Here is a 22122-nt window from a genome sequence, read left to right as displayed (position 1 = left end):
TTAATTACAAATGATTTCGAAATATTTTATTGTATTAAATTTTTCATTGATTTCATTTTTAATGCCATTTTAATAGCTAATATCCATTAATATAGCTTGATAGCAAGTACTACATAGGATAAATTGTCATCCCTATTAATTCAATAGAACGATTTAACAATTCCAGGCATTTAAACGCTGAACATTTTGAAGGGCAGTGATTCAAAGGTCTGGAATATAGCTACCACGCCAGGCTGTTAGACAATGCTGTTGATGTCAGTGTTTAGAAAGCCCCAAGTGTGAATCATAGTTTCGTCTATTGTGACAGCTCCTACACCACATAAGGCGACCTGCTATCACCTGACAAAAGAAGAAATCAAGGTACGGTAGTGGGTAGGTGCCAGTCAAGTAACTGGAAGCTTGCCTTTGAAATGCTGATGCCACTCATTCCTTTCAAGCATGCATGCAGTTTTACAAAGAAAACAGAATTAGTTGATAGCTTATGGTAGGCGTCTGCCTTTTTGAAAGGCGATAAGCAACAGCCGCAGAGCAGAAATGCTCTTCTAGTTCATTAAAACACAAATTCATCACATTAGAGAAAAGAAATTTCACCCCCTCCCCCATTGATTTTGCCTCTACATTAGTCTAAACTCTGTTCTCCAATCCAATCTGTTCTTTGATCACTGGATGGACAGTTTTTCACCCCGCCTTTGGGTTTAGTCATTCATAATGAGTATGACCAACCACACTGTCACATGTGGTCGGGCAGCACATAATACAGCAAATGTTTGGACCATAACCAAAAGCTTAAGCATTAATAACTTTGTAATTTTAAAAAAAAAGCAACCCAGAGACAAGGAGTCACCGTGGCTTCTGGCTTCCAGTGCGGTTATTCATAATGACAGGTTAGGCCTGACAAAAGGATAAAACAAACAGAATACAGAGTTATAGATGACATAGGGTATCCGTGTACTCACGCACATCTATCTATTTATTTATCTATTCTGCACACAAGTGGAGACACATGATATCATGCACACACACTGACTGGCTAATGAGGAGTGAGTCATCATGTGGTGTGGGGTTCAAAGTGTAAACAAGATGAAGATGTGATGGATCTGCTGAGATATGGCCATTAGTGGGCCTCTCACCCCCCAGCACTGACATTGCCCCAGTGATGGATGTGGTGGCTTTGTCTTAATCTTGATAGCTCGCTCCTCGGCTGATCTCTGTGCGTTATCTGAACTGGTGCTTCACACACACCAACACAAACACGTGCGAGTACACATGCTAATTGCTGCTGGCCACACGAGGATAGATCCATGACACCGTGGGTAGGTGGGTGGGGAGACCTGAGAAGTGAGCAGTCGTAAATGATACTTATGTGTGTGTGTGCGTGTGCGTGCATGTCAGTGTCCATGCGCAGGCTAAGTGCTGCAGAGGAATGATGTCATCTCTGTAATGGCACACTGGCACAGAGCGGTTGAGCTTTGTCCCACAGCACCTCCATTCACAGACTGTGATCAGCGTCATCAAGGCAGATTATAGCTCGCACTCACAGCCTGTGGTGGGACGCCAGATCTCTTCACACTGAACAGCCCTTTTGTAATTACAGATTCACACACACAAACACAACGAGCGTCTACCAGCAGACAAAAGAAAATAAAACAATCATTATTACAGTCTGACAAATAGTGCCCGACAAATCAGTTTAACAAAAGCAATCGCAGCTTTTTGAGTCTCTTTCTTTTGCTCTAGGATTCACACCACGTGTATCTATATGGGAAAATCAAAAGTGCAATCATCAGAGGATGTGATGCACGTAAGAGATGAGGTGCAATGAAATGACAAAGTCATACCAGCGGATGAGAAGCGATAAAATTCATAGTGTCATAAAGGGGCACATGAGCCTTGTCTCCTCTGTCTGCCCTCACATCATCCCAGCCACAGCTGCTTTTTGACTACCCCGAAGAGCAAAATAAAACCTGCAGCACAAATTCCGTGCAAGAAATGTCTCTTTTTCAACATCGGATCTGTTTTGTTTTTACTGTTTTTAATTAAATATTGGGTTTGAATTATTTTCCAATTAATTACATTTTATATAACAAGCCAAATTAGTTTTTTGGAGATGTGATTGTACAGTCATGTAAAAAATATAGACACTATTTCATTTCTGTGGTTTAATGTATCAGGAAAAAAGAATCATCAATCATCAGCAGCAATAACTTAAAATAATCACATACAGCATGACTTTAACACTCTCACTTCTTTGCATCACTTCAGTTCACTTAGGTTTACAGGTGTTTGTTCATGAACAGCTCTTTAATGTCCCATCACAGCAGTTCACTTATGTTCAATTCAATTCAATTCAATTTTATTTATATAGCGCCAAATCACAACATAAGTCGCCTCAAGGCGCTTCATAGATACAGAGAAAAACCCAACAATCATATGACCCCCTATGAGCAAGCACTTTGGCAACAGTGGGAAGGAAAAACTCCCTTTTAACAGGAAGAAACCTCCGGCACAACCAGGCTCAGGGAGGGGCGGCCATCTGCTCCGACCGGTTGGGGTGAGAGAAGGAAGACAGGATAAAAGACATGCTGTGGAAGAGAGACAGAGGTTAATAACAGATATGATTAAATGCAGAGAGGTCTATTAATACATAGTGAGTGAGAAAGGTGACTGGAAAGGAAAAACTCAATGCATCATGGGAATCCCCCGGCAGCCTATGTCTATTGCAGCATAATTAAGGGAGGATTCAGGGTCACCTGGTCCAGCCCTAACTATATGCTTTAGCAAAAAGGAAAGTTTTAAGCCTAATCTTAAAAGTAGAGATAGTGTCTGTCTCCTGAATCCAAACTGGAAGCTGGTTCCACAGAAGAGGGGCCTGAAAACTGAAGGCTCTGCCTCCCATTCTACTTTTAAATACTCTAGGAACAACAAGTAGGCCTGCAGAGCGAGAGCGAAGTGCTCTAATAGGGTGATATGGTACTACAAGGTCATTAAGATAAGATGGGGCCTCATTATTTAAGACCTTGTATGTGAGGAGCAGGATTTTGAATTCAATTCTGGATTTAACAGGAAGCCAATGAAGGGAAGCCAGAACAGGAGAAATATGGTCTCTCTTTCTAGTCCCTGTCAGTACTCTTGCTGCAGCATTTTGGATTAGCTGAAGGCTTTTCAGTGAGTTTTTTGGACATCCTGATAATAATGAATTACAGTAGTCCAGCCTGGAAGTAATAAATGCATGAACTAGTTTTTCAGCGTCACTCTGAGACAGGATATTTCTAATTTTAGAGATGTTGCGCAAATGGAAGAACGCAGTCTTACATATTTGTTTAATATGTGCGTTGAAGGACATGTCCTGGTCAAAAATGACTCCAAGGTTCCTCACAGCGTTACTGGAGGCCAAGGTAATGCCATCCAGAGTAAGAATCTGGTTAGATACCATATTTCTAAGATTTTCAGGGCCGAGTACAATAACCTCAGTTTTATCTGAATTAAGAAGCAGAAAGTTAGCGGCCATCCAGGTCTTTATGTCTTTAAGACATTCCTGCAGTTTAACTAATTGGTGTGTGTTATCTGGCTTCATGGACAGATAGAGCTGGGTGTCATCTGCATAGCAGTGAAAATGTATGCTATGTCTTCTAATGATGCTGCCTAAGGGAAGCATGTATAATGTAAACAGAATTGGTCCTAGCACTGAACCCTGTGGAACTCCATAATTAACCTCAGTGTGTGAAGAGGACTCTCCATTTACATGAACAAATTGGAGTCTATTAGATAGATATGATACAAACCACTGCAGTGCAGTACCTGTAATACCTACAGCATGTTCTAATCGCTCTAATAGGATATTATGGTCGACAGTATCGAATGCTGCACTAAGGTCTAGCAGGACAAGCACAGAGATGAGTCCACTGTCAGAGGCCATAAGAAGATCATTTGTAACCTTCACTAAAGCTGTTTCTGTGCTGTGATGAGCTCTGAAACCTGACTGAAACTCTTCAAATAAACCATTCCTCTGCAGATGATCTGTTAGCTGTTTGACAACTACTCTTTCAAGGATTTTTGAAATGAAAGGAAGGTTGGAGATTGGCCTATAATTAGCTAAGACTGCTGGGTCTAGAGATGGCTTTTTGAGTAAAGGTAAATGTTGAATTCTGGACTTTGACTGGGCCAGTATTAAACCTTTTCTTTTTCAGCCATTCTGTTGTAGATTTACTGCAGCTCTTGTGATCTTTACCCTGTTGCATGACCCAGTTTTGGCAAAGCATTAGCTGTCAGACAGATGGCCTCACATTTGAATACTTTGTTATACAGAGGAGTTCATGGTCAACTCAATGACTGCAAGGTGCCAACATACTGTGGTTGCAAAACAAGTCCAAATCATAACCCTTCCCCCACCGTGCTTGAGAATTGGAATGAAATGTTTGTGATGATTCTACTATATTTGTCATGGTTCTCAAGATCTGGAGAGGTCGTGGTGTGTGTATTTTTTGTCTTAACCTCTCCCACCAGGGCGGAACTGGACCTTGATTCCCCGCCTCTGAACCCACCCTGAACACACACCTGTGGCTCATTCACACTGATCCTGGCAGACTACTTAAGATGGCAAGAGAGGCTGCTTCCTCGCTGGATCGTCACACTACCAAGTGTCAGTATAGCTTAGCCTATGAAAGTGTTCCTTTGATCTCCTAGAGTTTCCTCCTGACATTGTTTTTTTTTTCTCTGTGTACAGGCCTTCTAGACTCCCTGCCCGTCTTCCCTGCCGTCTGGATTTCTGTGGATGTGTGTGAGTGAGCGTGAGCTTTTTAGTGTGGACATTTTGAGTGAGTTACAGATCAAGTGGAAGAAGAGCGTGTGTGTACCCCCGTCTTGGACCTTCCCTTCGGACCCCGCACTACTCCCTGGAGCCCCGTGTTATCTGTTCCACTGTATATATGTATATATTCTCACTTGGTGTCACATTGCAAATAAACCCTCACCTTCTCTCTAAACTTCAGAGTCCTGTGAGTGAGTCCTCTGCCTACTAATCTGTGACAGAACGATCCAGCCACTATGGACTCAGCGGATTCTGACCCTGTTCAACGGGCTCTCCTCACTCAGGAAGCCCTGCTGGAGCGGCACGAGAAGATGCTCCACCATATCAATAAAGAGCTCTCCGCCCTTACACAGGCTCTCGCCCAGCGCACACCCCTGGTAAGCTCGCCCTCTCCGAGCGTAAACCCATCTCCGCGTGTAAGTCCCTCTCCATCTCCGAATCCCCAGGCCGCTGCTGCACCCCCCGACCCTCCCGCTGCCTGGCTAGAGGCCCCGGGGAGGACGATGCCAAGCCCCGAACCGTTTACAGGTGAGCTGGAGAAATGTTCGGGTTTTCTTGCCCAAGTCTCCCTGTTTTTCCCCCAGGAGAACAGGACGTATGCCAGCGACGGTGCCCGGATTGCTTTCTTTGTTCAGCTGTTACGAGACCGCACGCTCCAGTGGGCTCAGGCACTATTGAAAACCCTGCTGAATGTCTCCTACCTCGACTTCCTGACTGAATTCAAAGGCGTGTTTGAAAGGGATGGTGGGCCCTCTGCTGCTGCACACCGTCTACTAAATCTGAAACAAGGTAAACGCACTATGGCTGACTTCTCGGTTGACTTCCGCATTCTCGCTGTAGAAACCGGGTGGAGAGAAGAGGTTCTGCTCAACAATATTGCTGAGGATTTGAAGGATGAGCTCATGACGAGGGAATTACCATCATCTCTCAGCTCACTAATGTCCCTGTGCATTCACGTTGACGAGCGCCTGCGAATGCGCCGTGGGACGCGACACTCAGCTTCCCAGAGTGCTCCGCTCAGTGTTGGGATTTTTGCCGGTAGTGCTGCTTCACCACAACAGCCGGCCTCGGTGGATGTGAGCCCCGGCGAGGCGGAGCCGATGCAGATTGGACGTGCCCGGCTTACACCAACGGAGAGGCAGCGCCGTTTCATGGCTGGTGAGTGTTTATACTGCGGCCGTCACGGACATTTCATCGCCGTTTGCCCCGCACGAGCAAAAGGGCGTGCCCGCCATTAGAAACGGGGGTACTGGTGGGCGAAATAAACATCTCTCATTCCCCTCCTCATCTTTTGTTACCAGCTAAGCTCACTGCTCACGCCACCACTCACTCACTCAAGGCTTTGATAGACTCAGGGGCCGAACAGAGTTTTATTGATGCATCACTCGCTAAGAAACTGGGCCTAACTATTGAACCTCTGCCCCATGCTCTTCGAGCCTCATCTCTGAATGGACAGCGTTTGCCTGATGTCACCCATGTTTCTGAACCAGTCACCCTGTATTTGTCTGGAAATCACACTGAATTAATCAGTCTGTTTGTTTTCAAAGCTCCGCTGACGCCTCTGGTTCTGGGCTATCCATGGCTGTTGCAGCATAACCCACTGATTGATTGGCAGGCGGGCTGTGTGTCTAGATGGGGGGAGGGTTGCCATATGACTTGCTTAAAATCAGCCATTCCATCCATTGGCTCCTCCGCGTCACCCCCGCAGACTCCTCCAGACCTAACAGCAGTTCCTTCAGTGTACCATGAACTAGCGGAGGTGTTTAGTAAGGATCGCGCCCGTTCTCTTCCCCCACACCGGCCTTATGATTGTGCCATTGACTTGTTACCAGGAGCTCCGTTGCCTACTAGCCGACTCTATAGCCTGACACAGCCAGAAAGAGAAGCCATGGAGGAGTACATTACTGACGCACTGGCTGCGGGAATCATTCGGCCATCTACCTCTCCTTTGGCATCGGGTTTTTTCTTCGTGGACAAGAAGGACAAGTCCCTCCGGCCATGCGTTGACTATCGGGGCTTGAATGCAATCACTGTCAAAAATAAATACCCGCTGCCCCTGCTGACCTCAGCGTTTGAGCTTCTCCACGGGATGAAAATGTTCAGTAAATTAGGGCAGGGGATGAGTGGAAGACGGCCTTCAACACCCATCTGGGACATTTTGAATATCTTGTCATGCCTTTTGGATTAACAAATGCCCCGGCAGTCTTCCAAGCCCTCGTGAATGACGTCCTCAGAGACTTCCTCAACCACTTTGTTTTCGTCTACCTAGACGATATACTCATCTTCTCCAGGTCAGTGTCAGAGCACGAAAGACATGTCAAACTGGTGTTACAAAGATTGTTGCAAAACTGCCTTTTTGTCAAAGCAGAGAAGTGTGAGTTTCATGTAACCACTGTTTCTTTCCTTGGATTCATAATTGAGCAGGGAAACTTGAGACCGGATCCTGGAAAGGTCAAAGCGGTTTTGGAGTGGCCCACACCCCCAAACGGCAAACAGCTTCAACGTTTTTTGGGGTTTGCAAATTTCTATCGCCGTTTCATCCGTGACTTCAACAAAATTGTCTCACCTCTTACTTACCTCACTTACCCTAAGGTTCCGTTCCAGTGGGGACAGGTAGCCACGGAGGCGTTCAATCATCTGAAACAACGGTTTGCCTCCGCTCCCATCCTCTCCCAGCCGGATCTCAACCAACCCTTCATCGCGGAGGTGGATACCTCGGATATGGACGTGGGGGCCGTCCTCTCTCAGAAAACTGAAGGTAAACTCCATCCATGCGCTTACTTCTCTCGTCGGCTTTCACCCGCAGAGCAAAACTATGATGTTGGCGACAGGGAGCTACTCGCTATCAAACTGGCACTGGAGGAGTGGCGGCATTGGCTAGAGGGGACGGCACAGCCTTTCATTGTGTGGACCGACCACAAGAACCTCGCCTACCTTCAGGCAGCAAAACGCCTCAACGCACGTCAAGCCAGGTGGGCGCTTTTCTTCACCCGTTTCAATTTCTCCATTACTTACAGGCCCGGGTCCCGAAATGTCAAACCAGATGCTTTATCACGTCAGTTTTCACCCTCTGAGGGGGATCGGGAGGTGGCGTCGATCTTGCCTCCGGGCTGTGTCATAGGAGGCCTCACTTGGGAGATTGAGTCGATGGTGCGGCGGGCCCAGCGTACCGAACCTGATCCGGGGACAGGACCCCCGGGGCGGCTCTACATCCCTTCGTCCGTACGATCCCAATGGGCCCACACAGCAAGATTCTCATGTCACCCTGGAATCCAACGCACCATTGCCTTTCTGGAACGCGCCTTCTGGTGGCCATCTTTAGCCCAAGATGCCCGAGAATATGTTAAAGCCTGTACTACCTGCGCCCAAAATAAGTCACAAAACACTCCTCCCGCAGGCTTACTTCATCCACTCCCTACCCCGGGTCGACCGTGGTCACACATTGCCCTCGACTTTGTTACTGGACTTCCACCTTCGGCAGGTAACACAGTAATTCTGTCTATTGTCGATCGCTTCTCTAAAGCAGCACATTTTGTAGCATTACCCAAGCTTCCCACAGCCCTAGAGACCGCCCAGCTGCTTGCATTGGACCCTTTACTGTCGAGGCTGTTGTTAACCCAGTCTCGGTCCGTTTGCAGCTCCCACGTAGCATGCGTATCCACAACGTGTTCCATGTGTCTCAGTTGAAACCACACCTGTCCAGTCCTCTGTGCCCTCCTTCCAGGCCGCCGCCACCCGCCCGGCTCATTGATGGCCTGCCCGCGTATTCTATTACGCGCATCATGGACTCGCGGCGCCGTGGACGGGGAGTTCAGTATCTGGTGGATTTGGAGGGCTATGGCCAACCTTCACTTGGTATGGTCCGGGATTTCCATCGCGCCCATCCGGACAAGCCTGGTGGGTCGCCTGGAGGCTCCCGTTTAGCCTGATAAAACTAAAATATTTAGTTTTATCTCCACTTTGCACTCACCTGTCCAACTAATATTTTGTGTTATATCTTGTGTGTTCACATGCAACTTTGCAAACCTAAGCCATGTTTCCATGTTCATTTTAATGAGGAAAAGGTTTCTCCTGGCAAACCTTCGGAACAAGCTATGCTTTCTCAGTCTTCTAAATGTACTGTCATGAACTTTAACATTTAACATGCTAACTGAGGCCTGTAGAGTCTGAGATGTAGCTCTTGCACAATCTGAATTTGGGGTGAATTTGGAAATGGCCTCATAACCCTCTGATTGATCACTGACGATATCTTTCCACCTCGACTTTGTGCTAACACATACCCGAATGCAAACTCCCAAACTTCTTTCATAGAAGTGCTCACACATACTGATGATCAGTTAATCAAGTGCATTAGTCTTTCTTATGCTTCAGCACTTTAGCCTAATTCTTGTTAAATAAATAATGGCATGGCATCATATATCATGTGTTGTTGTGAATCTGATGTTCTGTTCACCTAATTTTAGAACCTGGTAAGCACCAGATAATTTTTTATTTTGTCCTGATACATAAAACCTGAAATTTACATAATTGTGCTTTAATAAGAACGATGATTGTTTTCTTATGTTTGTTTGCAGCACTGCTGTGTACTGATCTTTACATCAGGTGTGAACATTTCTCTGAAGGCTATAAAATCAGTTGAAGCACTTTAAGTTAAGATACATAAAGCAGATGATGTTGGGCTTCTTAGAATAGTTGAGTATGAATAAATAAACATGTTTATTACAGGAAGTGTAAAAATATGTCCAATAAGGAAACTGTACCAAATGACTAGCCTGTGACTATCAAAGTATAGATCGGCTCTATTGATTCGCCTGTCCTTATCCAAATCCGGCCACAGACCTCGGAACGTGTCCCTCCTTCCTCTCTCCTTTTACTGCCTCCAGCAAACATAAGCTTAAAAGGATAAATGAAACTTTTTTTTACATTCAAATATTTAACCTATAAAAAAGGAATTAAAGATCATTTAAGCAGCAAGCGACACATATCTGGACGTTTTCTCAGGTTAAATCTGCCACAGTTGTGTGGGGAAAATAAGGTACTGTAAGAGAATCTAAACATATTAGCCTCTGTTACATCTATAGAGAACTTTTACCTTTCAAAGCTTTACTTTAATAAATGAAGCAACCACGTAGGTGTTTCACTTCATTTTCAATTTGGCATCCAATATGCATCAAAGTTACATTTTCATTTTTTATAATACAAATCACCACTTCATGTTTTCCATCTCTCTGCTACAAGAAAGAACCTGACACCTGAGAATGAATGGTGAGCATGGGCCTCTCCAGTTATTTCACTCCATAGAATTGTTTTTTTCTCTTTTAGTACAAATGAGAAAAGAAAATAGCTGAAAATAAATCATCATGTGAAGCTTGGAGGATGAAAAAAATTAGCTAAAAGCTTAAAAAAAAATTGCAGTGAAGGGTGATGGATGTTTCCACTCGTTCTTGTTATCTACCTCAGTGAAGCATTGCCATGGATCCTGAATGATTTTGTTCTTTCTATCTCCGTCATTGATGGGACTAAACTGGATAACCTCACGCACCAGGAGGATTGGAGTGGACTGTTAGAAGAAAGGAAATCATTGTGTTGATTGATGCTTTTCATTTTGTCACATTGATCTGTTTTGGACTTGAGCAAGTGATGTAATCTGGGTGATACATGACAAACCTTCAGTTTTATTAGAGTGTCTGTCTAATTTATTCATGAACACCGACAAATTCAAAATCAGAGAAAACCTTTTGCATATTACACAATAAACTCCCCAGGTGTGTCTTTATTTCACTAACAGAGATTTCTCTTCACGTCATTCATTCTCTCACTTCTTTCTTATATAATTTCAGTATTTTTTCTCTTTTTCTTTTTCTGCTGTCAGGAACGCTTTGCTTCCACACAGAGAAAGAGTAAGGCTGATGCTGGGTTGGATGCAGTGAGGGAGATGAGGTGGAATAATCAGGAAACAGAAAAGCTGCCTGTCCGGCCCCTCATCTCCTCCTGTCAGCCCAGAAGATATAGAGTTCATCTCTTCCTCACGCACAGACACACACAAGCACACACGTCTAGCCTGTTTTCCTCATATGAGGGGCCATCATGCTCATCTTGTGCTCATTCCTGTTGCATAAGCCCACTAACCCTATTTCCCATCCCCCGCCTGCCTTTGGTTTGAGAGTATTACCTCCCATTCTAACATGAGGCTGCATGTGACTGCTTTATATGTGTGTGCAGTGGGTCATATGATACAACATACTAGCATAGTGCTCAACATTTCTTCATTAAAGGTCACTTTGTGAAATAATTACATTTAATCATGTTAAGGGCTTATGCATCATACTCTATATGTGGCCATGTCTTGCATCATCCTCCACTGACCCACATGAACCTCACAGATTGTGTGTTCATTACTCCAGATTAATAACTAGACTATGATAGTTTAGTGTGTGCCTGCGTGTGGATGTGATTAGTCGCGTCCTTTATTGGCAAACCTTTGCTGAATAATATGTCACAGTCGCTGTAAACCATACAAATGTCCCTAGCTCTAAAACCAAACAGGTTGATCTGTCTTCAGTGCTTTTATTAGCTGTTCAAAATGAGCTGTTTCAGTGACTGTAGGTTTAAATCCAGTCCTTGAGCTGAACAGTACACTCAGTTAATTTCATGGCATCTGAATGTGTGAGGTTTGAATGAGACATTTTGTCACTTCTAACCGAGCAGCAACCTCCGGTGTTGAAAAATTAACTTTAAAAAAACTGCAGTTCTTGGAGCCTACCCCAGCTATTATAGGGTACCTGGACAAGTTACCTGCCTATAGCAGGAACAGCTATTTAACCCAAAATGCATGTCATTGAGCTGTGGAGTACCTGGAGGAGAGAGCATGTAAATCACCTGACAAAAGAAGAAATCAAGGTACGGTAGTGGGTAGGTGCCAGTCAAGTAACTGGAAGCTTGCCTTTGAAATGCTGATGCCACTCATTCCTTTCAAGCATGCATGCAGTTTTACAAAGAAAACAGAATTAGTTGATAGCTTATGGTAGGCATCTGCCTTTTTGAAAGGCGATAAGCAACAGCCGCAGAGCAGAAATGCTCTTCTAGTTCATTAAAACACAAATTCATCACATTAGAGAAAAGAAATTTCACCCCCTCCCCCATTGATTTTGCCTCTACATTAGTCTAAACTCTGTTCTCCAATCCAATCTGTTCTTTGATCACTGGATGGACAGTTTTTCACCCCGCCTTTGGGTTTAGTCATTCATAATGAGTATGACCAACCACACTGTCACATGTGGTCGGGCAGCACATAATACAGCAAATGTTTGGACCATAACCAAAAGCTTAAGCATTAATAACTTTGTAATTTAAAAAAAAAGCAACCCAGAGACAAGGAGTCACCGTGGCTTCTGGCTTCCAGTGCGGTTATTCATAATGACAGGTTAGGCCTGACAAAAGGATAAAACAAACAGAATACAGAGTTATAGATGACATAGGGTATCCGTGTACTCACGCACATCTATCTATTTATTTATCTATTCTGCACACATCAGTACACAACATTAGTTACACAGGAAAGTAAAAGCCATGTGCAGTTAATTAACTGGTCATCAGCACATGTAAGCACCTACAAAAGCATCTATAAAAGCAGGGCTTTTAATAGTTTGCTGGTCTAGAGCATTCAGGTGATTGTTATCAAGGAAGAAAGACATCAGCAGTGATCTTAGATAAGCATCTGCAGCTGGCCATCAATCTGGAAAAGGTTATATGGTCATTTCCAAACAACCTAAAGTTGATCAATTCCTAGTCTTCCCTAGAGTGGACGTCCAGCAAATTCACTCCAAGGTCAGACCGTGCAAAGCCCAAGAGCTACCATTCGGTTGCTACAGGCCTCAGTTAGTTAGCATGTTTAGCATGGTTGACTTTTCACCAAAATAGTTGTTGTAAGTTAAGTGTAAGTTAAGTGTATGCTGTAAACAAATGCTCACAAATCTCAATATCTCAATGTAGTGAAACAACATAGGCAAGAAGAGTGGGCCAAAATTTATCCACAATGACAGAGTATCATACAGAAAACCATGACTTCAATTGCTGCTGAAGGTGGTTCTACAAACTACTAAACCATGGCGTGTAGTCAGGTTTGACAATCAAATACTGGATTCTGTGTGATGTTTTAGATAATTTTAGATGCTGCTGTGGACCAGAGAAGTTTTACATTTATCCTGATATGTAAAACTTTAGAAATAAACAAGGTTGTACTGTCTTCTTATCGTGACTGTATCGCTCCTATTATACACTTTTTTGGTTATTGTTTTTTGGTTTTGTACTCTGATATCATCACCTTTATCACCTAATGTCTAGTTCTAAAATCTTAAATTGATATTAGTATATTTACATATGTGTGTTTAGTATTAACATAGAGAAAAAAAAAGGGTTTTTTCGTCGTCAAAAATATTATGAGGCTGCAATGTATTCGATGGTACCTCGACAGCAACAGCAAGGTTTTCCCTTTGAAACAGATCAAGCCGTCACATAGTCTAAACCAAGCTTGAAATCAAGCTTCTATCAATTGTAGAGTACAAGACTCACCATAAAGGTTACACTGAAATAAAAAGAAAAAATCTCACAAAACTCGTCTGTAACCAAACAAGATTATTTCACAGCAGTTTTGTGCACTCGTTCTGAAAAATCAATGTCATGCTGTACCATAACAATGATTAATATGGGGGTGAATCAGGTCAGCGTAGATCCTCACCCTCCCCCATCCAGCACAGAAATGTCAACCCACAATGTCAAGGGCAGTCTGTTTCACACGTCTGTATATCTTCTTTGACCTAAATGGAGGGTAGGAAAGACAGAGACACAGCCAGCGAGATAAAACTATTGTTTTCTGTGCATGTGCACAGGCGTGTATGAGTGTGCATAAATTTGGTCTTGCGTTAGTGTGTGTGCATGTGTGTGCTGGTGTGAATTATGGCCAGCACTCAACATTAAAACCACCAGGGAAAGCGTATATTGCTTCATTGCTCCCCGTCTCCATTTTTCCCTGCCTTTGTGCACCCAGTTTCCTTAGTACGTTAAGTAATGGTTTTGATGGTGTGCTGGCCAGTGAGACAAAGAGAAGCTAATCTACCGTAAAGAATGAGCTTATTGAGAGGTGAAGTCAGCATCCACTGCGATACTTCTCACCCCGAAGGTTCCTGTTAGTCATTAAGAGAAATTAGACTTTAATACAAATCTACACAAACACATATAAAACAGATGCTGCCTGGTTTTCATCAGCGTGTGGAAAAAGAGGGGATGCTTTGAAAACTGAACCTTAATTGCCTTCATTCTAAATCCATCTTACATCTCAAAAAATGTCCATCTTATGTCCATTTGTATTTTTGTCCTCATCATATGTATGGCAGCATGCACATGTGTTTGCGTGCCCACGTCCCTCTGTTTAAACTTGTGTGACTGTACAGTTCCCAGACTCTTCTCACCTGCATAACATGTGTGTTTATAAGTTTGCGTGCAGGCTGTGCAGGAGGGGGGGGGCTTCATGTACAGTAAAACTCGTGGCTTTGGACTCTAACTTGCATACCCACCATTGCATGAGAGCCTGCACATGCACATCTGTGCTTTGTTTATGTGTGTATTAAATGAATGCTGTTAAATATTGACTTTAATTAAGATATGCTTGCAACTCATTTTTCTCATCTTTAGGCAGCAGGGGAATCATGGAGGCAGAAAGAAGGAGGGTTTTACTGTAATACTAGAAGAAAGCCAGCTACGATGGTGTGGTTACTCACTAGCAGATGTATCACCCCCAGGAGGGACGGATGATCCTCATAATGGAGTAAAGAATCTGCGGGGGGGGGTTGACATACGAGGAGCTCTTCTTGATATATTGTGTGGCAGTTAATATGGTGAATGTTACTTTGGACCTCCATAAAATCTCCTGAAAAATGACATGCAATTGGAAAAGCATGTATTACTGGTGGGTTTCTTTTTCTTACTATTTTAGATTTTGTTTACTGTGTTTAGTAGATGTTTACTTTTAGTTTAAAAATGGGGTTTGGGGTCAACATGTGGTTTAGGAGGGAATGCTCAGTATGAGCAACTATATTTTTTCCAGTTTTATTTTCCACATTGGTCAGCCTTCTTGTGTCTATCTACAAGTGAAGCAGTAGGCAAAGGGGACGTTTTTCCACACTATAACCAAGAAAAAAAAAAGACAAACAATGTCAGTCACCCCTGTCTGTATGCAGCAATACACTTTCAAACATTCTTCTTTTTTGAGTTTTGACTCATCATTGCCCGCAAAACACTAATGTACCTCTTAGGTCTAAAATTTTCCCAAAGCTTTTTACAAATCCAGCTGTAAAGAACAAACAAACTGTTACATCCTGTAACAGTTCCCTTTCTTATTTTGTAAGTACTGTATGTACTGTCCTTTCCAAATAGGGTTCTTATTTTCGTTCTAAATGAAAGAGGAACAGATATGGCTTAAGTATAAAAATGTGGCACATTTGGGAAGATTCTTAAAAATCCAGATGAATCAAAGGCAAATGGCCAGGAATTAAAATTCATGATTGTAAGAAACAAACATTATCTTTAAGCTTTACCCAGTAGATAAGCAAAGAATGAAATGTTCTAAAGCTTGTTTTATTTCTACAGTGGTTCAAGTCCCATAATTACAAGATCTTCCATTGCTTTTCTTTAAATTAATAATCTGACCTAAATGAAGGTAGTTAGAGACTGAAATGTGGCTCTTGGGCTTTTTTGGGGAGGTGGGGGTTAAATCCTCTGAGCATTACACAGTCTGACCTTGGGAGAAAAATGATTGTACGTTCAGTTCCATGAAAACAACTTTTTACATTTCTGTACTTGAAAAGGTGTGAAACCTTTTTATGACAGCATACAAGGAGAATATTTAATGAAAGTAACAAAATACAGAAGTGACCAAAAGCATATGTTAATAATACACTTTAGATATTATAGGCTGCACACGGTCAAGGGGTGGGCCAACACTTTTACATTATGCAACATACTGATGGTGCTTAATGAGTCATGAGTTGAATCATCACCAACTTGTAAATTCTGAACACATTTTATTTCTTTATCTGTGTAATTTTTACTTTTATTAGTTAACACAGCAAAACACATTGTTCAGTTTTTCATGTATTTTGAATCTGTGTTTTTTGGAGAGCTGTAATGTAAATGTATCGGGCTCTATAGGACGTAATAGTCAACACAAAAAGGTTCAGACATTTTTCGTAGAGTATGTCAGAGGAATATTTTTTCTTTTTCAAAAAATTATTAATTTAACACAACACAGTGGGCTATATACTGAAGTTAAAGGTTTTAAAAACTTATTATGTGTCACAGTAGTAAAATGATATTCAATAAGGGTTTTTTTTTAGCTACTAATAAGGTCCAGAGTTTCTAGGACTAGGAATATAAGCCGACAAAAAAAAAGAGGATAACTAACACTTTGTTTCAATTTAAGGTACTCAAGCAACTTATAAGTGACAAAAGACAAGCACAAAAACAGCAGATCAGAAACTTTATAGGAGTGGCAATGGAAATTTAAAAGCTGACACACCATTTCTTCTTTCCTTTACTCCTTATGAAAGAGCATAATTGCACCATCGGTTGTGTAACACAAATTAGCAAAAAGCCTTTCAAGTGAAAAGTTATTGTAGTACACATACAAAAAGACACACAAATATAAATTCAAAGATGTGACCCTGGTGAGCACACCAAAGACTGAAAAAGGACAGAATCTGCTAAAGACCGGAGCAGGCATGGATGGCCTTCACCAGCCTCAGCGGTGCTTGTTGTGAAAAGCCTATTGTAAGTGCCAAACTGACATCCTGATGCTCACTTTTTAAACTGATTTTTTTTTTTTATTCTTCTTTTTAAAACCCTAATCACAAGAGACCCAGCTAAAAAGAAAAAAAGAAGTCTGCCATGCTAGAATGAGTCAGTCACTGTGTGTGCATTTGAAAAATCTTCATGTGTGGTCAGATGGCCTTGTTGAAAAGCGCTGCGAGGACCGGTGCAGGGAAGGAACACGGTGAACCGTGGCGGCAGGTCAGCACTCAGCCGCATATCTATTCATAGAACAAGATATAAGCTTCATCAAGGTAGGGCAGAGCAGCCCGCATTTTGATTAGCATACTAAATGAGATGGATACGCCTCACTGGGATTTGTCAGGATGATGGTAATCTGAGGCGAAACAAAAACTAGTTCCTCTCGCCTTCAGATAACTCTACTCTTCAAAGGTAAACCTGCTCATATCAAGAGTTGGATGAGAAAATCAAAATCACTGGCTTATGTGTATGATAAATATGGATCTACATTCATGTGCATGCAGCACACAGCTTATCATGGCTTTGATACTTATTAAACAAATAAAAGAAAATGAGTGAAGTCTGGAAGAACCATTGCCATGCTAGTTTGCTATTAGCCTCATATTAACCTGACAGATTTTAGAGTGATAAATAGCCTATCATCTGATGCTAGTGGTGTGAAAGCTAGTAGGTGTGTTCACCATAATACCATCTGTCCTCCAAAAATATCTTGAGCATTCAAAACATCAGTATCCGGGTGAGGCTTGTTTATGCAGAATTCAAGAGCATGCGTGTGGGATATTTTATTTTCCATGCATACAAAAAGAGATGAGTGATAAGACGGCGGCTGTCTGCCCAGCATGTCTGCTTTATTTGAATGTCTGTGTACAGTGTCCTGACAGGCAGCAGGGATGCTTGGCTCTCTGCTCACTTCAGCTTCAGATGGAAAGTGCAGAAAGTCACCTCAGCCTCATGCACAAAAGTGCTGCTCCATTTAAAAATAAAATAAACAAATACTGCCTACAGTATATGCATCTAGACACAATTAAATGGCTACATATTTATTTAGAGTATGCTTTACTATAAAAAAAAAATTAAAAAGACTGATCAAGTAATATAAAATAAAATATTCCTTTCTTTATATTTCTTTAAAATGTGCAAAAAAATACACCTTCTTGAAATAACCTGCTTTATCACAGATCTTATGACTGGGCATAAGATGGACAAAATGATGAACCTTTAATCTTTTACTGGCAATTGTGCTCAAAAGTCAAGAATGTCAGAGCATAATTACGTCTGTCAGCAACAAAGAAGCTGCTGACTACGAACAAAACCTAAGAATAACTCACTGCTGATTTTTGTCATATTAATGGCAACCTGCTGCCTCATAAAAGCATTAGTCAGATGGATACTTGATGAATACTGAAAAGCTGACTCAAAAGTTATAAGAAGGGCAGATATTAAAAAAGAAAGAATGGTGTAAGTTAGATAGTGAGCAATTCTGGCTGCTTGAGCTTGGGACAATAGACAGTATAAAAGCTGGACGTAGCCACCATGACGCCACTTAGTGGTTGATAAAGTCCGGTTTTGAACGGTTGAGCTAAACGTTTTCACAGTGGCCATCCTAGTGATATGAGGTGCAAGGCGTGGCTCTGGCTGTGTGCTCATTGGCTATTCATCAGTTTGTCTTACGCATAACCTAGATAATAGTCCCTTTTTTACTCAAATACTGGCCACAAGTTATAAAAAAAAACTTGACCTGAAACTGCAGTTAACCCCATAAAGTTGCCATGAAAGTGTTTACTGAGGTCATTGCGCAAGGGAGCCAAAAGGCTACCACACAATCACAAGTCAACGACAAGTATCGCCTCCTGCTGGCCATTAAAAAGGATTCGGGTTTAAAGCACTTGTTGGTTGGCTTTACTTATCCAATGCAATGTCTCCAGTTCAACATAGAAGCAATGCACCTGAGGTAACTGCTGTTGGGAAGCAAGAATAGCACAGTCACAGAGTGCTTATTTTACTCTGAAACATTTAGGGTGGAAAACAAACCAAGGCAATCGGAACCTTACCTTTTTTTGGTTTATAAAAATGTTTTTATACCCAGAATATACAATATACAATTTACTTTTTTTTTATTTATAAGCATGTTTAAAAAGATCTGGCACTGACCAAACTACAGCTAGAAGAAAATGAATAATACAACACAGTCTGATTTAAATGTCAAAGAATGAAAATGGGTTTTCAAGTAGGTTTTTAAAAAGTAGTGTGAGTGAGGTCATAATGTGAAAGGGATTTTACAATCACTAAATTTAAAATCTTTGATTCAAGGTGTTTAACAAAAGCTTTAGATATTAGAAGAAGCTTAATCAGGCCTACTTGTTCTTGAGTGTAACCAGTGGTTTGCACCTTGTTGTAAGCACTCTGTGTTTCCATTCATGAAGGAGGCTCTTGACTTTGACAGTAATATGCCTAAACTCTCCAAAGTGTTCTTGACTTGCTTAGATCTTGTTTTTGTTTTAAGTTGTCTTAACCACGGAAATAATTCTGTCATCATCCACTCTAGTTGTCTTATGGCCTTTTAATGTTGCTAATCTGGTTAGTGCATTTACTCCTTTAAAGAAGGTATCAGATTTTTGATCGCCTTCCTTAAACTGACATCTCGTTGGAACTCATACTAAAAATTCCAGTGAAAAGCTACTACATGCAAGTTCAACACTTCACATTGAATAACAACTGAACAGGCCTCACCTGGCTATGAAATTGCTTGAGGCTCTGAAAAAAGGGAAACTATGTATAAAAATGGGGGTAATTTCTGTGTAGTTAAAGCAATACTTTTGTTATCCCCAAGTCTGCACTTTAATCACATCCTGACAGTTTAATTTAAAAACCACTGTGGTGGTGTACAGAGGAAAGACCACAAAATAAGTCAATGCCCAAACAAGATATCAGATAGTTAAGAAAAAAAATATGAAGAAGAAAAAAAAACTATTAGAATTAAATATGTGAAAAGAAAGTATGAAGAGAGCTGAATGAATGGCAGCTTGAAGAAGCTCCTGTCCTAAGAGCTAAGTGCTTTCTGTCAGTCTAAGCTCCTGGACAGAGACGGAGCTGGTTGCCAAGGAGACACGCCACTTTCAAGCAGGACGACAGCTCTCACAAATCAGCCCATTCATTCCTGACGTGAGCGGCACCGATAACAGTGACGTGGGTGTACTATGAGCTCGTTTGCACTGTGTAGGGACTGTGTTGATCCTGCTGAGGGGAGCTTCTTAGTCCCGCCCTGCGTTCTTCTCTCCTGGCAACACTCTTGATCTGGCTCCACAGGTTATCTCAGACATATACACTCCGAATATTATAGAGTCCACTGCTTAGCATGTTTGCACCAACTGTCCTGGCAGCATGTTCACCCCCTCCCTTAGTGACAATGAAATCACAGAGACCATCTTCTTCCTCCCATTGGCTGGCAGGCTCCTTGGTGATGCCCTGTGATTGGGCATGCACAGCATGCACTCCTGGCCAATCGTTTTCACTGTATCCAAGAGACTGAAGCATGTAAGGCTATTTAAATCCAACCAGGGACTCACAAGATTGTTCAGATGTATATTTCACTGTGTAAAAAATAAAAAGCCAGGGGGAAAAGGTTTACGAGTGGATGAATGTGAAAATCCAGACAGTTCTGATTGGTGTTTAAAGTGGTCAGCCCATCTTAGACAGGTTAAAGAGAACCAGAGCGAAGCGCGAGTTGAATGAATGAACTTCGGCACCATGTACTCCTCCTGAACTCTGAATTTTCCTATGAATATTGATCAAATCCTTCTTCCACTCTGCTTCATTTGCAGTAAATGAAGCTTGGAGAGAGTGTGGGGATAGCTTGGCTAACTCGAATGGACTGAGGGAGTAAAGGCTGGAGGTCGCTTTCCCATGTACAACTCCAGTATGTGTCAGGAGGACAGCCAGTTATTGGTCTTTTATGGTGTGTTCAGGGACCAACATTAAAGACCAACTTGCAGTGGACCACAAGTGTGAGTGAAACTCTTGCTGATGAACACCACGTAAGTATGCGGCCATTTTAGGTCCTCCCATTTTTTATTTATTTATTTTCTGAAACGTCACGCTTTGTGTAACTACAAAATGGTGGAGGACTCTGACAATCTCGTTGACAGTAAAAACGAATCAAACTTAGCCAGAAGTGAATATTTTAACTTTTTTACATTGCAGAAGAAAATAATTTGTGGATATTGCTAATATATGATTGTTATTTATTCTATAATGAGCCAATGTTTTTTGTTTCTGTGTGTTTTTAAGCATTTTTTCTGGGATCAAACTTTGTAATGTTCAATAAAACTGAAATGAAGTTTTCTTTACACCACAAACTGTTCCTATTTAGTGTATACTGCTGTCAATCTGTGTCGCTGAGAGCAATAGGCTGAGAGAACAAGACATCTGGCTTACAGGATTATAGATGACCTGTGTGGCTTTTACACGAGTGAGAGGGGGAACTAAAACTATAACCACTGGCCTCTACTACAGCTCAGCCACAAAAACAGAAGAACTACAGACATCGGAGGTACCCAAATAGTGATCAGATAACCAAATAAACTATTATTAGCAGAAATTAGCATAACAGTTTATGCACTGTTGGTTGGAACTGCTATGCTTCACTTTGTGAAATCTTCTTTAGAGTGCAGCACCGATGACTTCTATTCTGTGCTGATTTGTAACAATTGCCAGCTTTATGAAATTATGGATACACAAAAAACAAATGTAGCAGAATTGTAGAAGCAGCTGAGATTCAGCTACCTGTAAAACATTTGCATAGTAATATGCAGTCATATGCTGCCATATGAAGAAATGCTGTGGGCTTTGGATATGTGATCGGTGTGTGATATGGTTTTAAAAATCTGTTTTCCTAATCAGTGTTTATATAGATTGGAATATCGGATAAGTTATAAATGCATAAATCAATATTTTTTAATGTAGTTAAATGGGAAAAAAAGAACAATGGTTATACATTTTTCAACACAAAGTGTCTGTCATCTTAGAGGCCTTTTATCTCGGAATTAAAAAGGACTGAAAATGCTCTTGATAGCAGAATAGGTTAAAAATAACACTAATAGCAAATGCTATTAAGAATACTAAGCAATACTGATACTCTTTTCATTCAAATGGCCAAACCATTTTTTTAAAAGTGTAAGCGTTCTATTGTAGTTAAATAGTGTGGTTTATGTCCATCAGTATCTTGCTATATTAGTCAGTTCCCATTTGTGTGCCTCTGCATATTAATGTCCTCATTGTAGCAACTAAAATAAAGTGAAAATACATACAAGAATGTACAGGTCTTCGATCCAGGGCCAGAGCTGGCATCCACACAGCTTTCCCAGCTGCAACACCTGCATAAATAAAATACTTTTGATTGTTTTCAAGTTTCCTCGGTCATTAGTTAATTCACTGTACTTATCAGTCCAATTATTGGCACGTGTTAAGTTAGG

The 22122-nt window shown here is 41.7% G+C and overlaps 1 long non-coding RNA gene across 2 annotated transcripts in view; it reads right to left on the bottom strand.

Annotated features, from left to right (window-relative positions):
• Window positions 1-22122, bottom strand: part of LOC146692047 (uncharacterized) — a 78312-nt gene that overhangs the window by 56093 nt on the left and 97 nt on the right. Inside the window, exons 2-4 of one of the 2 annotated variants that reach the window (XR_014915126.1) lie at window positions 21958-22023; window positions 10263-10367; window positions 9506-9700 (exon numbers count right to left, since the gene is read on the bottom strand). This is a non-coding gene — a long non-coding RNA (uncharacterized LOC146692047). Of the gene's footprint in view, window positions 1-9505; window positions 9701-10262; window positions 10368-21957; window positions 22024-22122 lie in introns of those variants that run through there. The other variant, XR_014915127.1, reaches the window with a different exon arrangement.

Source organism: Copadichromis virginalis, linkage group LG15, assembly GCF_057382275.1.
Source record: "Copadichromis virginalis isolate Kocher_CV1m ecotype Utaka linkage group LG15, C_Virginalis_male_GT1.1, whole genome shotgun sequence".
Lineage (NCBI taxonomy): Eukaryota > Metazoa > Chordata > Actinopteri > Cichliformes > Cichlidae > Copadichromis > Copadichromis virginalis.
This window is presented reverse-complemented; position numbering and strand designations above follow the sequence as displayed.